Raw genomic sequence first — 19,767 nt, 5'->3', positions numbered from 1 at the left:
CTTCGCCCGCTACCTCGTCCTGTACACTGCCCTGACCAGACAATGGCTGACTGTCATCAAGGCTTCCCTCTTCCTCTGGTGCAGACGCCTGCTCCTTTATGTGCGTCAAACTTTGCATCAGCAGACGCATTAGGGGGATGCTCATGCTTATTACGGCGTTGTCTGCACTAACCAGCCGTGTGCATTCCTCAAAACACTGAAGGACTTGACACATGTCTTGTATCTTCGACCACTGCACACCTGACAACTCCATGTCTGCCATCCTACTGCCTGCCCGTGTATCCTCCCACAAATAAATAACAGCACGCCTCTGTTCGCACAGTCTCTGAAGCATGTGCAGTGTTGAGTTCCACCTTGTTGCAACGTCTATGATTAGGCGATGCTGGGGAAGGTTCAAAGACCGCTGATAGGTCTGCATACGGCTGGCGTGTACAGGCGAACGTCGGATATGTGAGCAAAGTGCACGCACTTTGAGGAGCAGGTCGGAGAACCCAGGATAAGTTTTCAATAAGCACTGCACCACCAGGTTTAAGGTGTGAGCCAGGCAAGGAATGTGTTTCAGTTGGGAAAGGGAGATGGCAGCCATGAAATTCCTTCCGTTATCACTCACTACCTTGCCTGCCTCAAGATCTACTGTGCCCAGCCACGACTGCGTTTCTTGTTGCAAGAACTCGGACAGAACTTCCGCGGTGTGTCTGTTGTCGCCCAAACACTTCATAGCCAATACAGCCTGCTGACGCTTGGCAGTAGCTGGCCCATAATGGGACAACTGGTGTGCAACAGTGTCATCTGCCGATGGAGTGGTTGGCCGACTGCGTTCTGTGGAAGAGCTGTAGCTTCTGCAGGAGGACGAGGAGGAGGAGGAGGGGGTGCGAACGCCTACAGCCAACTGTTTCCTAGACCGTGGGCTAGGCACAACTGTCCCTAAATTGATGTCGCCTGTGGACCCTGCATCCACCACATTCACCCAGTGTGCCGTGATGGACACATAACGTCCCTGGCCATGCCTACTGGTCCATGCATCTGTAGTCAGGTGCACCTTTGTACTCACAGATTGCCTAAGTGCATGGACGATGCGCTGTTTAACATGCTGGTGCAGGGCTGGGATGGCTTTTCTGGAAAAAAAGTGTCGACTAGGTAGCTCGTATCGTGGTTCAGCGTACTCCATCAGGGCTTTAAAAGCTTCGCTTTCAACTAAACGGTAGGGCATCATCTCTAACGAGATTAGTCTAGCTATGTGGGCGTTAAAACCCTGTGTACGCGGATGCGAGGATAAGTACTTCCTTTTTCTAACCAGAGTCTCATGTAGGGTGAGCTGGACTGGAGAGCAGGAGATCGTGGAACTTTCGGGTGTGCCGGTGTACATGGCAGACTGAGAGACGGTTGGAGACGGTATTGTTTCCGCCGGTGCCCTAGATGCAATATTTCCTCCTACTAAACTGGTGATTCCCTGACCCTGACTGCTTTTGGCTGGCAAAGAAACCTGCACAGATACTGCCGGTGGTGCGGAAAATGGTGGCCTTACAGTGACGGAAGGGATGTTGCGTTGCTGACTAGCTTCATTGGCCGAGGGTGCTACAACCTTAAGGGACGTTTGGTAGTTAGTCCAGGCTTGAAAATGCATGGTGGTTAAGTGTCTATGCATGCAACTAGTATTTAGACTTTTCAGATTCTGACCTCTGCTTAAGCTAGTTGAACATTTTTGACAGATGACTTTGCGCTGATCAGTTGGATGTTGTTTAAAAAAATGCCAGACTGCACTCTTCCTAGACTCGGATCCCTTTTCAGGGATTGCAGACTGAGCTTTAACCGGATGGCCACGCTGTCCTCCAACAGGTTTTGGCTTTGACACGCGTTTTGGGCCAGATACGGGCCCGGCAGATGGAACCTGTTGCGATGTTGATGCCTGCTGCGGCCCCTCCTCCACCTCCGCTTCTGAACTACTGCCGCCTGCACCCTGTTCCCCCAATGGCTGCCAATCGGGGTCAATAACTGGGTCATCTATTACCTCCTCTTCGAGCTCGTGTGCAACTTCGTCTGTGTCACTGTGTCGGTCGGTGGTATAGCGTTCGTGGCGGGGCAACATAGTCTCATCAGGGTCTGATTGTGGATCTGTACCCTGAGAGGGCAATGTGGTGGTCTGAGTCAAAGGAGCAGCATAGTACTCTGGCTGTGGCTGTGCATCAGTGCACTCCATGTCAGAATCTACTTGTAATGGGCATGGCCTGTTAAATGTTTCACTTTCTAAGCCAGGGACGGTATGTGTAAAGAGCTCCATGGAGTGACCCGTTGTGTCGCCTGCTGCATCCTTCTCTCTTGTTGTAGTTTTTGCTGAGGAGGACAAGGAAGCGACTTGTCCCTGACCGTGAACATCCACAAGCGACGCGCTGCTTTTACATTTACCAGTTTCGGAAGAGGAGGCAAAAGAGCTAGAGGCTGAGTCTGCAATGTAAGCCAAAACTTGCTGTTGCTGCTCAGCCTTTAAAAGCGGTTTTCCTACTCCCAGAAAAGAGAGCGTTCGAGGCCTTGTGTAGCCTGACGACGAAACTGGCTCCACAGCTCCAGACTTAGGTGGAATATTTTTATCCCCACGACCACCTGATGCTCCACTACCACTACCATCATTACCAGCTGACAATGAACGCCCACGACGACCTCTTGCACCAGACTTCCTCATTGTTTAAAAATCGTAACCAAACTAACTTTATTTGTTGCTGTCAAACAACTTACACGGTGAGCTATAACTTCAGTATGATTTCAATATCCCTTAACAGGTTGGTGAGACCACAAGGAAAATCAGGCACAATGTTACACACTCTGTTTTCTGTGACACCAAATCACAGAGATGACACACACGCAGGACTGTCACTCAAGCACTAATGTCAATATTAATCTCCCACCTAATTTATTTTTTTTTTTTTCTCTGTGAGACTTTAGAAACCAAATAATATTTAAAAAAAAAACAAAAAAACAAGGCTTTCTATGGCCCACTGAATGAGAGATGGCACGCACAGGAGTGGCACACAAGCCCTGACTGAGGCCAATATTTTTCTCCCACTGATTGATGTAGTGTTTTTGTGTTGAGGTTGATTTTAAAACACAAATGAAGGAAAAAAATAAAAAGGCTTTCTATGGCCCACAATTAGAGAGAGAGGTGGCACACCCAGGAGTCAAGACTGGCACACAAGCTGAAATGGCAATATTACTCTCCCACTGTTTTTTTATGTATTTTTTTTTTATTTTCAGGGAGACTTTAGAAACCAAATAATATTAAAAAAACCAAAAAATAAATAGGCTTTCTATGGCCCACTGAATGAAAGGGAGAGAGGTGGCACACCCAGGAGTCAAGACTGGCACACAAGCTGAAAGGGCAATATTACTCTCCCACTGTTTTTTTATGTATTTTTTTTTTTTATTTTCAGGGAGACTTTAGAAACCAAATAATATTAAAAAAACCAAAAAATAAATAGGCTTTCTATGGCCCACAATTAGAGAGAGAGGTGGCACACCCAGGAGTCAAGACTGGCACACAAGCTGAAATGGCAATATTACTCTCCCACTGTTTTTTTATGTTTTTTTTTTTTATTTTCAGGGAGACTTTAGAAACCAAATAATATTAAAAAAAAACAAAAAAACAAGGCTTTCTATGGCCCACTGAATGAGAGGGAGAGAGGTGGCACACCCAGGAGTCAAGACTGGCACACAAGCTGAAATGGCAATATTACTCTCCCACTGTTTTTTTATGTATTTTTTTTTTTTATTTTCAGGGAGACTTTAGAAACCAAATAATATTAAAAAAACCAAAAAATAAATAGGCTTTCTATGGCCCACTGAATGAAAGGGAGAGAGGTGGCACACCCAGGAGTCAAGACTGGCACACAAGCTGAAAGGGCAATATTACTCTCCCACTGTTTTTTTATGTATTTTTTTTTTTTATTTTCAGGGAGACTTTAGAAACCAAATAATATTAAAAAAACCAAAAAATAAATAGGCTTTCTATGGCCCACAATTAGAGAGAGAGGTGGCACACCCAGGAGTCAAGACTGGCACACAAGCTGAAATGGCAATATTACTCTCCCACTGTTTTTTTATGTTTTTTTTTTTTATTTTCAGGGAGACTTTAGAAACCAAATAATATTAAAAAAAAAACAAAAAAACAAGGCTTTCTATGGCCCACTGAATGAGAGGGAGAGAGGTGGCACACCCAGGAGTCAAGACTGGCACACAAGCTGAAATGGCAATATTACTCTCCCACTGTTTTTTTATGTATTTTTTTTTTTTATTTTCAGGGAGACTTTAGAAACCAAATAATATTAAAAAAAAAAAAAAAAAAAAAAATAGGCTTGCTATAGCCCACTGAATGAGAGATAGCACACACAGCAGTGGCACACAAGCCCTGACTGAGGCCAATATTTTTCTCCCACTGATTGATGTAGTGTTTTTGTGTTGAGGTAGATTTTAGAACACAAATCACGGAAAAAATAAATAGGCTTTCTATGGCCCACTGAATGAAAGGGAGAGAGGTGGCACACCCAGGAGTCAAGACTGGCACACAAGCTGAAAGGGCAATATTACTCTCCCACTGTTTTTTTATGTATTTTTTGTTTTTTCAGGGAGACTTTAGAAACCCAATAATATTTAAAAAAAAAAATAAATAGGCTTTCTATGGCCCACTGAATGAGAGGGAGAGAGGTGGCACACCCAGGAGTCAAGACTGGCACACAAGCTGAAAGGGCAATATTATTCTCCCACTGTTTTTTTAGGTTTTTTTTTTTTTTTTCAGGGAGAATTAGAAACCAAATAATATTAAAAAAAAAAAAAAAAAATAGGCTTGCTATAGCCCACTGAATGAGAGATAGCACACACAGCAGTGGCACACAAGCCCTGACTGAGGCCAATATTTTTCTCCCACTGATTGATGTACTGTTTTTGTGTTGAGGTAGATTTTAGAACACAAATCACGGAAAAAATAAATAGGCTTTCTATGGCCCACTCAGTGAGAGATGGCACACACAGGGATGGCACTGTAGCAGAAATGCCAATCTTAATCTCCCACAAAAAAAAAAAACAAAAAAAAAAAAAAAACTGTCCTACAATTACTATCTCCCTGCAGTAATGTAAGCCAGGTATGGCAGGCAGCAATAGGAGTGGACTGATGCACAAATTAAATAAAAAGTGTGGAAAAACAGAAAAGATAGCTGTGCAGAAAGGAAGGAACAAGAGGATATGTGCTTTGAAAAAAGCAGTTGGTTTCCACAGTGGCGTACACACAGCAATACAGCTATCACGGAGCCTTCTAGGGCAGCCCAATGAGCTACAGCGCTGAGGGGAAAAAAAAAAAAAAATAGCTTCCACAGTCCCTGCACACCGAAGGTGGTGTTGGACAGTGGAAATCGCTGCAGCACAAGCGGTTTGGTGGTTAGTGGACCCTGCCTAACGCTCTCCCTGCTTCTGATGAAGCGGCAGCAACCTGTCCCTAAGCTCAGATCAGCAGCAGTAAGATGGCGGTCGGCGGGAACGCCCCTTTATAGCCCCTGTGACGCCGCAGACAGCAAGCCAATCACTGCAATGCCCTTCTCTAAGATGGTGGGGACCAGGATCTATGTCATCACGCTGCCCACACTCTGCGTTCACCTTCATTGGCTGAGAAATGGCGCTTTTCGCGTCATTGAAACGCGACTTTGGCGCGAAAGTCGCGTACCGCATGGCCGACAAGCACAGGGGTCGGATCGGGTTTCATGAGACGCCGACTTAGCCAAAAGTCGGCGACTTTTGAAAATGATCGACCCGTTTCGCTCAACCCTAGTAAGGACTGTTCTTGAGAAGTACTGGCCATTGTTGGTGACCGATAGGACTTTGGGGAAACACATCAGTGATCAACCTTCGATCACGTACAGGAGATCTAGGAATCTTAAGGACCAGCTGGTCCACAGTTATTACACAGGGCCAACCCCAGAAAAATCTTTTGGTTCTAAGGGGCAAAAATGGGGATTTTTCCCATGTAATAATTGTATTGGATGCCCCAACATGATGCGGGCATCCATATTTAAGTCTAGTATGGGTGAAAAGACATTCACAGTCACTCAACACATTACCTGCAATACCATTGGGGTAGTATATTATGCTACATGCCCCTGCAAAAAAATTTATTTAGGCCTTACCTCCAGGCCCCTGAAGAATCGTGTAAGGGAACGCGATAGAGACATCACCAATGCCAGGGAGATTGAAGATATAACCTCTGTCATGAATCCCAATGGCTAGGGATAGCACAGGACAAGCAAAGTACAAATATATTACGGACGAGCTCTAGGGTGATGGAACCTGGGCTGACCGCTGCCCTACGCCTGACAAACGCAACTAGAGATAGCCAGGGAGCGTGCCTACGTTGGTTCTAGACGCCACGCACCAGCCTAAGAGCTAACTAGCACTGCAGAGAAAATAAAGACCTCACTTGCCTCCAGCGGAATGAACCCCAAAAGATATAGTTGCCCCCCACATGTATTGACGGTGAAATGAGAGGAAGGCACACACATAGAGATGATATATATAGTTTTAGCAAATTGAGGCCCGCTGTAAACTAGAAAGCAGAACGATACAAAAGGGGACTGAGCGGTCAGCAAAAAACCCTAATAAAAAAAAAAACAAGAACCCATGTGCCAACTCATGGCACATGGGGAGAACCTCAGTCCACTAGAGCTACCAGCTAGCATAGAGACATAATAAGCAAGCTGGACAAAAAAACCAAACAACTGAAAATCAGCACTTAGCTTATCCTGAAAGATCTGGGAGCAGGTAGGCAGGAACCAAACAGAGCACATCTGAATACATTGATAGCCGGCAAGGGAAATGACAGAAAGGCCAGGTAAAATAGGAAACACCCAGCCACTGATGGACAGGTGGAAACCAAAGGCCGCAACCCACCAAAGTCACCCAGTACCAGCAGTAACCACCAGAGGGAGCCCACAAACAGAATCCACAACAGTACCCCCCCCTTGAGGAGGGGTCACCGAACCCTCACGAGAACCCCCAGGGCGATCAGGGTGAGCTCTATGGAAGGCGCGGACCAAATCAGTCGCATGAACATCGGAGGCGACCACCCAGGAATTATCCTCCTGACCATAACCCTTCCACTTAACCAAATACTGGAGTTTGCGTCTGGAAACATGAGAATCCAAGATCTTCTCAACAACATACTCCAATTCTCCCTCCACCAGCACCGGAGCAGGAGGCTCAACCGAAGGAACAACGGGCACCTCATACCTCCGCAACAACGACCGATGGAACACATTATGAATAGCAAACGATGCTGGGAGATCCAAACGAAAAGATACAGGGTTAAGAATCTCCGAGATCCTATAAGGACCGATGAACCGAGGCTTGAACTTAGGAGAAGAGACCTTCATAGGGACAAAATGAGAAGACAACCACACCAAATCCCCAACAAGAAGTCGGGGACCCACGCGGCGACGGCGATTAGCAAACTGCTGAGTCTTCTCCTGAGATAACTTCAAATTGTCCACCACCTGATTCCAAATCTGATGTAGCCTGTCCACCACCACGTCCACTCCAGGACAATCCGAAGGCTCCACCTGACCAGAGGAAAAACGAGGATGAAACCCCGAATTACAAAAAAAAGGAGAGACCAACGTGGCCGAACTAGCCCGATTATTAAGAGCAAATTCGGCCAGTGGCAAAAAAGCAACCCAGTCATCTTGATCAGCAGAAACAAAACACCTCAAATAAGTTTCCAAGGTCTGATTAGTTCGCTCCGTCTGGCCATTCGTCTGAGGTTGGAATGCAGACGAGAAAGACAAATCAATGCCCATCTTGGCACAAAACGTCCGCCAAAATCTAGACACAAACTGGGATCCCCTGTCAGAAACGATATTCTCCGGAATCCCATGCAAACGAACCACGTTCTGAAAAAATAAAGGGACCAACTCAGAGGAGGAAGGCAACTTAGGCAAGGGCACCAAATGAACCATCTTAGAAAAGCGGTCACACACAACCCAGATAACGGACATTTTCTGTGAAACCGGGAGATCAGAAATAAAATCCATGGAAATGTGCGTCCAAGGCCTCTTCGGGATGGGCAAGGATAACAACAACCCACTGGCCCGAGAACAGCAAGGCTTAGCTCGAGCACACACTTCACAAGACTACACAAAGGTACACACATCCCTAGACAAGGAAGGCCACCAAAAAGACCTGGCCACCAAGTCTCTAGTACTAAATATTCCAGGATGACCAGCCAACACAGAAGAATGGACCTCGGAGATGACTCTACTGGTCCAATCATCCGGAACAAACAGTCTTTCTGGTGGACAACGATCCGGTTTATCCACCTGAAACTCCTGCAATGCACGTCGCAAGTCTGGGGATACGGTGGACAATATTACCCCATCCCTAAGGATACCAGTAGGCCCAGAGTCTCCAGGAGAGTCAGGCACAAAACTCCTGGAAAGAGCATCTGCCTTCACATTCTTTGAACCTGGCAGGTATGAAACCACGAAATTGAAACGAGAAAAAAACAACGACCAACGAGCCTGTCTAGGATTCAAACGCCTGGCAGACTCAAGGTAAATGAGATTCTTGTGATCAGTCAAGACCACCACACGATGTTTAGCACCCTCAAGCCAATGACGCCACTCCTCAAATGCCCACTTCATGGCCAAAAGCTCCCGATTACCCACATCATAATTGCGCTCGGCGGGCGAGAATTTTCTAGAGAAGAATGCACATGGCTTCATCACCGAGCCATTAGAACTTCTCTGTGACAAAACCGCCCCCGCTCCAATCTCGGAAGCATCAACCTCAACCTGAAAAGGAAGTGAAACATCTGGTTGACACAACACAGGAGCAGAAGAAAACCGGCGCTTAAGTTCCTGAAAGGCCTCCACGGCCGCAGGAGACCAATCAGCAACATCAGCACCCTTTTTAGTCAAATCAGTCAAAGGTTTAACAATACTGGAAAAATTAGCAATGAACCGACGATAAAAATTAGCAAACCCCAAGAACTTCTGAAGGCTCTTAACAGATGTAGGTTGTGTCCAGTCACAAATTGCCTGAACCTTGACGGGATCCATCTCAATAGTAGAAGGAGAAAAAATGTACCCCAAAAAAGAAATCTTCTGGACTCCGAAGAGACACTTTGAGCCCTTCACAAACAGAGAATTGGCCCGCAGAACCTGAAACACCTTCCTGACCTGTAGAACATGAGACTCCCAGTCATCAGAAAACACCAAAATATCATCCAAATACACAATCATAAACTTATCCAGATATTCACGGAAAATATTGTGCATAAAGGACTGAAAGACTGACGGAGCATTGGAGAGTCCAAAAGGCATTACCAAATACTCAAAATGGCCCTCAGGCGTGTTAAATGCGGTTTTCCACTCATCACCCTGTTTTATCCGCACCAGATTATACGCACCGCGAAGATCTATCTTAGTGAACCACCTAGCCCCCTTAATGCGAGCAAACAAATCAGTCAATAATGGCAATGGATACTGATACTTGACTGTAATCTTATTCAGAAGGCGATAATCTATACAAGGCCTCAGGGAACCATCTTTTTTTGCCACGAAAAAAAAACCTGCTCCCAGAGGGGACGAAGATGGACGAATATGTCCCTTTTCCAAGGACTCCTTAATATAATTCCGCATAGCAGTATGCTCTGGCAGTGACAGATTAAATAAACGACCCTTAGGGAACTTACTGCCAGGAATCAATTCTATAGCACAGTCACAATCTCTATGCGGAGGGAGCGAATTGAGCTTAGGCTCCTCAAAAACATCCCTATAGTCAGACAAAAACGCAGGGATCTCAGAAGGAGTAGATGAAGCGATTGAAATCGGAGGTGCATCATCATGAACCCCCTGACATCCCCAGCTTAACACAGACATTGTTTTCCAGTCCAGGACAGGATTATGAGTTTGTAACCATGGCAGACCAAGCACTAGTACATCATGTAAATTATAAAGTACAAGGAAGCGAATCACCTCCTGATGAACGGGAGTCATGCGCATGGTCACTTGTGTCCAATACTGCGGTTTATTCATAGCCAATGGTGTAGAGTCAATTCCCTTCAGAGGAATAGGAACTTCCAGAGGTTCCAGACTAAAACCGCAGCGTTTAGCAAATGACCAATCCATAAGACTCAGGGCAGCACCCAAATCCACATAGGCATCGACGGAAATGGAAGACAGTGAAAAAATCAGAGTCACAGACAAAATGAACCTAGGCTGCAGAGTACCAATGGCAAAAGATTTATCAACCCTTTTTGTGCGTTTAGAGCATGCTGATATAACATGAGCTGAATCACCACAATAGAAACACAATCCATTTTTCCGCCTATAATTTTGCCGTTCACTTCTGGACTGAATTCTATCACATTGCATAGTCTCAGGTGCCTGTTCAGAAGACACCGCCAACTGGTGCACGGGTTTGCGCTCCCGTAAACGCCGATCAATCTGAATGGCCATAGCCATAGACTCATTCAGACCTGTAGGCGTAGGGAACCCCACCATAATATCCTTAATGGCCTCAGAAAGACCATTTCTGAAGTTTGCAGCCAGGGCGCACTCATTCCACTGAGTAAGCACCGACCATTTCCGAAACTTCTGACAATATATCTCCGCTTCATCATGCCCCTGAGAGAGGGCTAATAAAGCCTTTTCAGCCTGAATCTCCAGGTTAGGTTCCTCATAGAGCAATCCCAATGCCAGAAAAAACGCATCCACACTGAGCAATGCAGGATCCCCTGGTGCCAATGCAAATGCCCAATTCTGAGGGTCGCCCCGCAGGAAAGATATTACAATCTTGACCTGTTGAGCAGGGTCTCCAGAGGAGCGAGATTTTAAAGAAAGAAACAATTTACAATTGTTCCTGAAATTCAGGAAGGTAGATCTATCTCCAGAAAAGAACTCTGGAATAGGAATTCTAGGTTCAGACATGGGAGTGTGAACAACAAAATCCTGTATGTTTTGAACTTTTGCCGCGAGATTACTCAGGCTAGAAGCCAAACTCTGGACATCCATGTTAAACAGCTAAGATCAGAGCCATTCAAGGGTTAAGAGGAGGTAAGAAGCAGCTAGACAGCAATTAAGGGCTAGGCAGCAAAACTCTGAAGGGAAAAAAAAAAAAAAAATTTCCCTTAAACACTTCTCTTTCTCCTGCTTCAGCCCAAACAATTAACACTTTGTGGGCCGGCTATACTGTCATGAATCCCAATGGCTAGGGATAGCACAGGACAAGCAAAGTACAAATATATTACGGACGAGCTCTAGGGTGATGGAACCTGGGCTGACCGCTGCCCTACACCTGACAAACGCAACTAGAGATAGCCAGGGAGCGTGCCTACGTTGGTTCTAGACGCCACGCACCAGCCTAAGAGCTAACTAGCACTGCAGAGAAAATAAAGACCTCACTTGCCTCCAGCGGAATGAACCCCAAAAGATATAGTTGCCCCCCACATGTATTGACGGTGAAATGAGAGGAAGGCACACACATAGAGATGATATATATAGTTTTAGCAAATTGAGGCCCGCTGTAAACTAGAAAGCAGAACGATACAAAAGGGGACTGAGCGGTCAGCAAAAAACCCTAATAAAAAAAAAACCATCCTGAGATTACAAGAACCCATGTGCCAACTCATGGCACATGGGGAGAACCTCAGTCCACTAGAGCTACCAGCTAGCATAGAGACATAATAAGCAAGCTGGACAAAAAAAACAAACAACTGAAAATCAGCACTTAGCTTATCCTGAAAGATCTGGGAGCAGGTAGGCAGGAACCAAACAGAGCACATCTGAATACATTGATAGCCGGCAAGGGAAATGACAGAAAGGCCAGGTAAAATAGGAAACACCCAGCCACTGATGGACAGGTGGAAACCAAAGGCCGCAACCCACCAAAGTCACCCAGTACCAGCAGTAACCACCAGAGGGAGCCCACAAACAGAATCCACAACAAACCTCTCTAAAACCGGTACCAAGACACTTCAAACAGTTTCATGACTGTGATTGTAGTATGTTGAAGGAAATGGGAATAGACAGGGTACATATTGATCAGAGAGATGGGAACTGGAGGAGGGACTTAGCCCAGTTGGAGGCGAGATGGATCTCCAAAATTAACTCTGTTCAACCACAAGGTTTGAATGAAGTTCTAAGCTTTGCCCCTTTCCTTAGACTTTTGTGTTTTTCTTGTTTTTATTTGTTTTTACGTGTATATTTCATCATTGTTTTTTATCCTTTTTTTAGTTCACGTTATTTCTGCTGTGCCTTATCTTCCCATGTGGTGGCTTGAGTGCTTCTTTGACTGAGGAAGAAAACCCAGGATCTACAACTCTGGAACAGATATCACCTCCCTACTAACCAGAATCCCTCAATGTCTGCCCACTATTTCATCCTTCTTCTCCTCTAGATTTCTGAAACTTAACATGAACAAAACAGAATTCATCATCTTTCCCCCATCTCATGCGACCCCCCCAACGAACCTATCCATTATAGTAAATGGCTGCCCACTCTCCCCAGTCCCACAAGCTCGCTGCCTAGGGGTAATCCTTGACACTGATCTCTCCTTCAAACCACATATCCAAGCGCTTTCCACTTCCTGACGACTTCAACTCAAAAATATTTCACGAATCCGTACATTCCTCAACCAAGAATCATAAAAAACCCTAGTCCATGCACTCATCATCTCTGCTGCCTGACTAATCCACCTATCCCCACGCTGTTCCCCAGCCTCTCCCCTCTGTCAATCCCTGCACTGGCTCCCCATTACCTAGAGACTCCAGTTCAAAACCCTAACCATGACATACAAAGCCATCTACAACCTATCTCCTCCGACAAGCCTACAACCTGCCCTCATCATCTCTCGCCTTGACTACTGCAACCTCCTGCTCTGTGGCCTCCCCTCTAACACTCTTGCACCCCTCCAATCTATTCTAATCTCTGCTGCCCAACTAATCCACCTGTCCCCCTGCTATTCCCCTGCCTCTCCCCTAACCTACAACCCTGCCAAAACCCTAACCATGACGTGCAAAGCCATCCACAACCTGTCTCCTCCATACATCTGTGACCTCGTCTCCCAGTACTTACCTACACGCAACCTCCGATCCACACAATATCTCCTTCTCTACTCCCCTCTTATCTCCTCTTCCCACAATCGTATACAAGATTTCTCTCGCGTATCACCCCTACTCTGGAACCCTCTACCACAACACATCAGACTCTCGCCTACCATCGAAACCTTCAAAAAGAGTCTGAAGACCCACCTCTTCAGACAAGCCTACAACCTGCAGTAACCACGGATCGACCAAACTGCTGCATGACCAGCTCTACCCTCGCCTACTGTATTCTCACCCATCCCTTGTTGATTGTGTGCCTTCGCGGGCAGGGTCCTCTCTCCTCCTGTACCAGTTATGACTTGTATTGTTTAAGATTATTGTACTTGTTTTTATTATAGGATCAGGAGAAAGGGTCACTCACCATCTAGTGAGGGTCTTTGTGCACACAGTGGTAAGTTATGCTGATACCACCCAGCTTAATTTATATGCTACTAAGTACATACGGCTAGTTACATAGGGTTTCTTATAACAGCAAGACACATGTCTATTTTATGCCTATTTAGGCCATATTAGGTCATTTGCTAGATCTATTTTTTCCCCTATTGTTTACAGCGGTCTTTAGCTGGGATTCTATCATTACTTACCCGGTATATGACTATTAAAGCATCTTGGTTACAGATGCCTGCAGGGCCGGACTGGGACTAAAATTCAGCCCTGGCATTTGAAGTTACACAGGCCCACTTGTCACATGGTGACTGTATAATATCTTTGAACACTTGTAGGCAGGGCCGGTTTTAGGCAAAGTGGGGCTCTAGGCAAAGTTTAAAATGGGACCCCAAATGCTAACATATTGCACATCACACAAAAGCATTTCGGTTTACCCGCGTAGTAGTATACAGCACAGCCCGCGTAGTAGTATACAGCACAGCCCACACAGTAGTATATACAGCACAGCCCACACAGTAGTATACACAGCACAGCCCACACAGTGGTATATACAGCACAGCCCACACAGTGGTATATACAGCACAGCCCACACAGTGGTATATACAGCACAGCCAACACAGTGGTATATACAGCACAGCCAACACAGTGGTATATACAGCACAGCCCTCACAGTGGTATATACAGCACAGCCAACACAGTGGTATACCACCAAAAAGATTCCTCTATAACAACTAACTACGATCCTCTTCACATGAGACAGCATACAACCAACTGAGGTAGTGAAGTCACGAACACGATCCAAATTATATAAAATATGATTATTTACACAAACAGGAATATTCCATATATATCAATACATATATCATATTATTACAAATAACCGTAAATATAATATGCAGCAGTGGTAACCCACTACTGCACATGGACTAAACTAGAATAGGTAACAGAGACAAAGCATAGAGAGCGACCTATCCCAATGCCATTACTACATCCAAAATACAAATAATGTTTTGTCAACAATAGTCCATAGTTTATGGACTGATATGGCCCCTTCTCAAGAGTCAAACTGATGGAGCATGCCAATATAATATCTAAATAGATTTATTAATAGATTGTTTGGCCCATATAAATAGGGGTGAGTATGAAGCTAATTTAGCATGATAACTAAACCCAGCCCATATCTACCAAGATAAAAAACCATCAGATAGATATATTATAATGAAATGAATCCATTATCTGCAGTCCTGCCAATATAGATAGGGGTAGATGTAAATAAATTTTGTCTAATACCAGAGCCCTCCAAGAGAACCAATCCTATATCTACAGGGATGGAAAACCATTAAAGGACATATTGTGATAAAGTAGATCTATTACCTGCGGTCATGTTGACAAGGGGTAAGGTCACACTAATATCTCGACGCGCGTTTCGCTGGCTCCGCAGCTTCGTCAGGAGGTAGCTATCAATGTATATGGCGTCTATATATATAGTAATAGTGATTACCTAACTGTCTGCAGCTGTAGCGGCGCGTACCCGGCATGTTGTCGCTCCGTACTGAGCACGGCGCTCAGGAACCACGTCTTCCGGTCACATGATCCGGTCAGCTGACCAGACCTGTCACCAAGACTACGCGATGCCTTTGTTGAGCACAGCGCACATACCGAACCACAGTGCATGCCCGATCTGCACTTGTAACAGGCTTGTCCTCTGGTAAGAAATCGCCGCTGCTTACAGCATAATGACTAAATATAGCCCAACATGAAATAAAGATAATGTGGACTATATTACCTATCACTAAATGTCCTCATCCTTAAATGTGCAGTTAGAAATATCTACTAGAAACAATTTATACAAGTGCATAGACATGTGCAATAAACATGAAGTGCATATATATAAAAATTTCTTATTTTACACATAACAATGGCAAAATACGGTGTATAATACATAAATAATAATATAGGGACCAGCCCCACTGATCCAAGTATAGTGACAACATATCTACAATATATATTTATCTTAAAGTGCAAACGTGCATATCTAAATATAAATAATTATTGAACCTAAAAAGGAATATGACCACCTGTTGGCATATAATAAAATTACAATAGTAGATACAAGTCGATCAAATTACAATGTAGATATTGATGCAGATGACCGAAATATTATAGTCCACTATGTTGATCATACATTGGGCCATTATTCATTTATTCTTGCATCACGAGATACGAACCAGAGAACAGATGCCTGTAATGCTACATATACATAAACAGAAATGAGTTATTAAACAAGAATTAAAACAATACTCTACATAAAAACAGACAGACAACATGTAAAACTAAAATTCACGCCGTAGTTTAAATAAAGGGTTTGAAGCTTACCATTTCATTAAGACCCCTAGGTATTAGAGTATCGAGGGTCACTATCCATTTCGTCTCCCTTTTTAGCAATTCTTTTTGATAGTTGCCTCCTCTGATGCCCAACTGCACCCTATCTATACCTCTAACTTTAAATCCACTGGGATCACTATTATGAAAGGCTTTAAAATGCCTGGGGACTGTTTTAAGTGTGGTTACATCCTCTACTTGGATGGCCTTTTTTATATCATTCACATGTTCCAATATCCTGACTCTCAGTTGGCGTGTAGTCATGCTGATATAGACTTGATTGCAAGGGCAAGATGCAAAATAAATTACCATCTCGGTTTTACATGTAATATGATGAGTAATTGTGTATGTTCGAGAGAGATCACTCTTGTGAAACGTAAATGTACGTTCCACATACTTACAGGCCGAGCAGTCCCCACACTTAAAACAGCCCCATTTTGGACCTTTTCTCTGTGAAAAGGGTGATTTATAGGGTGCCACATAATGGCTACGAGTTAGAATATCTTTAAGATTTTTTGACCGTCTCCATGTAATAGATGGAGCTTCAGGGAGGTACTTAGCTAGATCTTTGTCTACCCTCAAGACTGACCAATGCTTTTTACAAATCTGTGAAATATCTGTCCATCTAGAGTTTAAATCAGTTATTAATCTTACTTTTTCTTCTGATTTTTGAGGGTTTTTTTTCTTTTTCATCAGAAGTTGATTACGAGATGTAAATTTCGCACGTCTATATCCCCCACGAATATTTTTATGGTTATACCCTCGTTGTTTGAGGTTATGCCTCAAAGTTTGTGCCTGAATTTCGAATCTCGTATCATCAGAGCAGATACGTTTCATCCGCAAAAATTGCCCCACCGGGATGGACCTAATAGTCTGCGGATGGTGCGACGACCCTGCATGGAGGAGTGCGTTTGTTGCCGTATCCTTACGGAACACATCAGTCCCCAGAAATCTGTTGTTACCCACCTCAATCGAGACGTCTAAAAACTCCACATGTTGTCTACTATATTTCCAGGTCAAATTAATGTTAAGTGTATTATTATTTAAATTACCAAGGAATGAGATCAGCCGATCTTCAGTTCCTTGCCAGATAAACAGTATGTCATCTATATATCTGAACCATGAGACCACGGCAGCGAAGTCCTCCAAATTATATACCACTTCTCTCTCACACAGCCCCAGGAACAAATTAGCATACGAGGGCGCACAAGTTGCCCCCATAGCTGTGCCCTGGAGCTGCAGGAAAAAGCGATCTTTAAAGGTGAAAAAATTATGCGTTAATGAAAATTTTAAAAGATCAATAATGAAATTAATCAAATCAACATCCAAATTAGTCATATTTAAGAAGGACCTCGATGCCGTGATCCCATGGTCATGACATATAGATGTGTAGAGAGATTCGACGTCGCAGGTAACTAGAAACATATCATGTTCCAGTTGAATGTCATTCAGTTTCCTGAGGATATCGGAAGTATCCCTAATAAAGGAAGGCAGGGTCTCAACACATCTCTGTAAATAAAAATCAACAAAACGACACACATCCTCACAGAGACCACCAATTCCAGAGACTATGGGCCGTCCCAGTGGGTTGCGGGCATCTTTATGAGTCTTGGGGGTAAGGTAGAAGGTTGGAACAATTGGTGTATTATTTGTGAGTCCCTCCAACATTTTTTTGGAGATAATTCCCTGTTCAAAACCCTGTATAAGGATTCTGTCCAGTTCACATTTAAATTTATTCAAGGGATTGCTTTCTAATTTCGCATAGCACTGTTTGTTATACAATTGTTTGAAAGCTTCACGCTCATACATCTCTACAGGCCATAACACAACATTTCCCCCCTTGTCTGCAGGTTTTATTACAAGATGTTTCATCTTTTTTAATTCTTGAATAGCTATATTTTCAGCTAAAGGTAAATTATGTCTAGAGACATCTTCAGTTAGTGACATGATGTCTTCCTTAACCAGTTTGACAAAAATGTCTACATTGGGACAAATACCTGTGGGGGGGAAATGTTGTGAACGGCCATGCAGATAGGTAGGAAAATGCTCATCTCCCAAAGCTCTTTGCTCCTCCAAGAGGGACTCCAAATCCGCTAGGGTTTGTTGCTCAATATCTGTTGGAAATAATTGTTTAGATTGATTAGCAAAATATTTTTTAAAAGAAAGCTTCCTAGCAAATAGTTCCAAATCCTTCACCATTGTAAAGTAGCTAAATTTAGCCGAAGGGGAAAATGATAGTCCCTTTTCCAACACCCTCGTTTGTGAAGTTGTTAACTTAGTATTGGAAAGATTTATTACCTTAAGATCTTTTATGGTCTTTTGTTGTTTTTCCTATAGTTGCGTGTTTGAATGGAGGGGAATGGAGTAGCGGGTTTGTGGGTCTGTTGTTCCGCAATATTTCCCTCTCTTGGCCCACCCCGCTTTTCTAAAAAATGTTTGCCACATGATTCCTCCGATCTCAATGAGGTAATAGAAGATGATCTCGACACTGGTTTACGATAATTTCGTTTATATTGCCACTTGTAAATTTTATTAGATGAATAGTCTTGTAAGTCTCGCTGGAACTTACGGACCTTCACTTCTTGTATCTCCTTTTCCCACTTAATTAAATCCGTATCAAGTTCCTTATCAAATTTATTACACTCTTCTATTGATAAAGCACTCTGAATTTTATTTCTTAGGGTATCAATTTCCCCCTCTATATTTTCTAATGATTTTCGATAAGCTCCAATAAGAAGTTCCAATAATGTGCGGGAACATTTATTTAGAGACTCCTCCCACTTATTGGAAAAACTTGGATCACCATTATCCAGGGTAGGGTGTATCTGAATCCTTAAGCCCCTAGGAATAATATCCTTTTGTAAATAGTTTTCCAAAGCCACCTTATTCCACCACAACTTTGTACGCTTTTTAAGCAGGTCCCTAATGTTAAGCTTCAAATCCTTAACGTCTCTATCTTCAGTCTCCGTTACCCCTTGTTCTCCAAATAATGCTCCTAATTGGGTAATCCAATTTCTATCGCGTTTTGTAAAGTCCATGTAATCGGTACTAGAGGCATCTGTAAACACAGATAAAAATAAGAGAGACCACCAAAAAGATTCCTCTATAACAACTAACTATGATCCTCTTCACATGAGACAGCATACAACCAACTGAGGTAGTGAAGTCACGAACACGATCCAAATTATATAAAATATGATTCTTTATTTATACAAACAGGAAAATTCCATATATATCAATACATATATCATATTATTACAAATAACCGTAAATATAATATGCAGCAGTGGTAACCCACTACTGCACATGGACTAAACTAGAATAGGTAACAGAGACAAAGCATAGAGAGCGACCTATCCCAATGCCATTACTACATCCAAAATACAAATAATGTTTTGTCAACAATAGTCCATAGTTTATGGATTGATATGGCCCCTTCTCAAGAGTCAAACTGATGGAGCATGCCAATATAATATCTAAATAGATTTATTAATAGATTGTTTGGCCCATATAAATAGGGGTGAGTATGAAGCTAATTTAGCATGATAACTAAACCCAGCCCATATCTACCAAGATAAAAAACCATCAGATAGATATATTATAATGAAATGAATCCATTATCTGCAGTCCTGCCAATATAGATAGGGGTAGATGTAAATAAATTTTGTCTAATACCAGAGCCCTCCAAGAGAACCAATCCTATATCTACAGGGATGGAAAACCATTAAAGGACATATTGTGATAAAGTAGATCTATTACCTGCGGTCATGTTGACAAGGGGTAAGGTCACACTAATACCTCGACGCGCATTTTGCTGGCTCCGCAGCTTCGTCAGGAGGTAGCTATCAATGTATATGGTGTCTATA

This window comes from Ranitomeya variabilis, chromosome 1, assembly GCF_051348905.1.
Source record: "Ranitomeya variabilis isolate aRanVar5 chromosome 1, aRanVar5.hap1, whole genome shotgun sequence".
Taxonomy (NCBI): Eukaryota; Metazoa; Chordata; class Amphibia; order Anura; family Dendrobatidae; genus Ranitomeya; species Ranitomeya variabilis.
Note: the sequence above shows the minus strand (reverse complement) of the source record.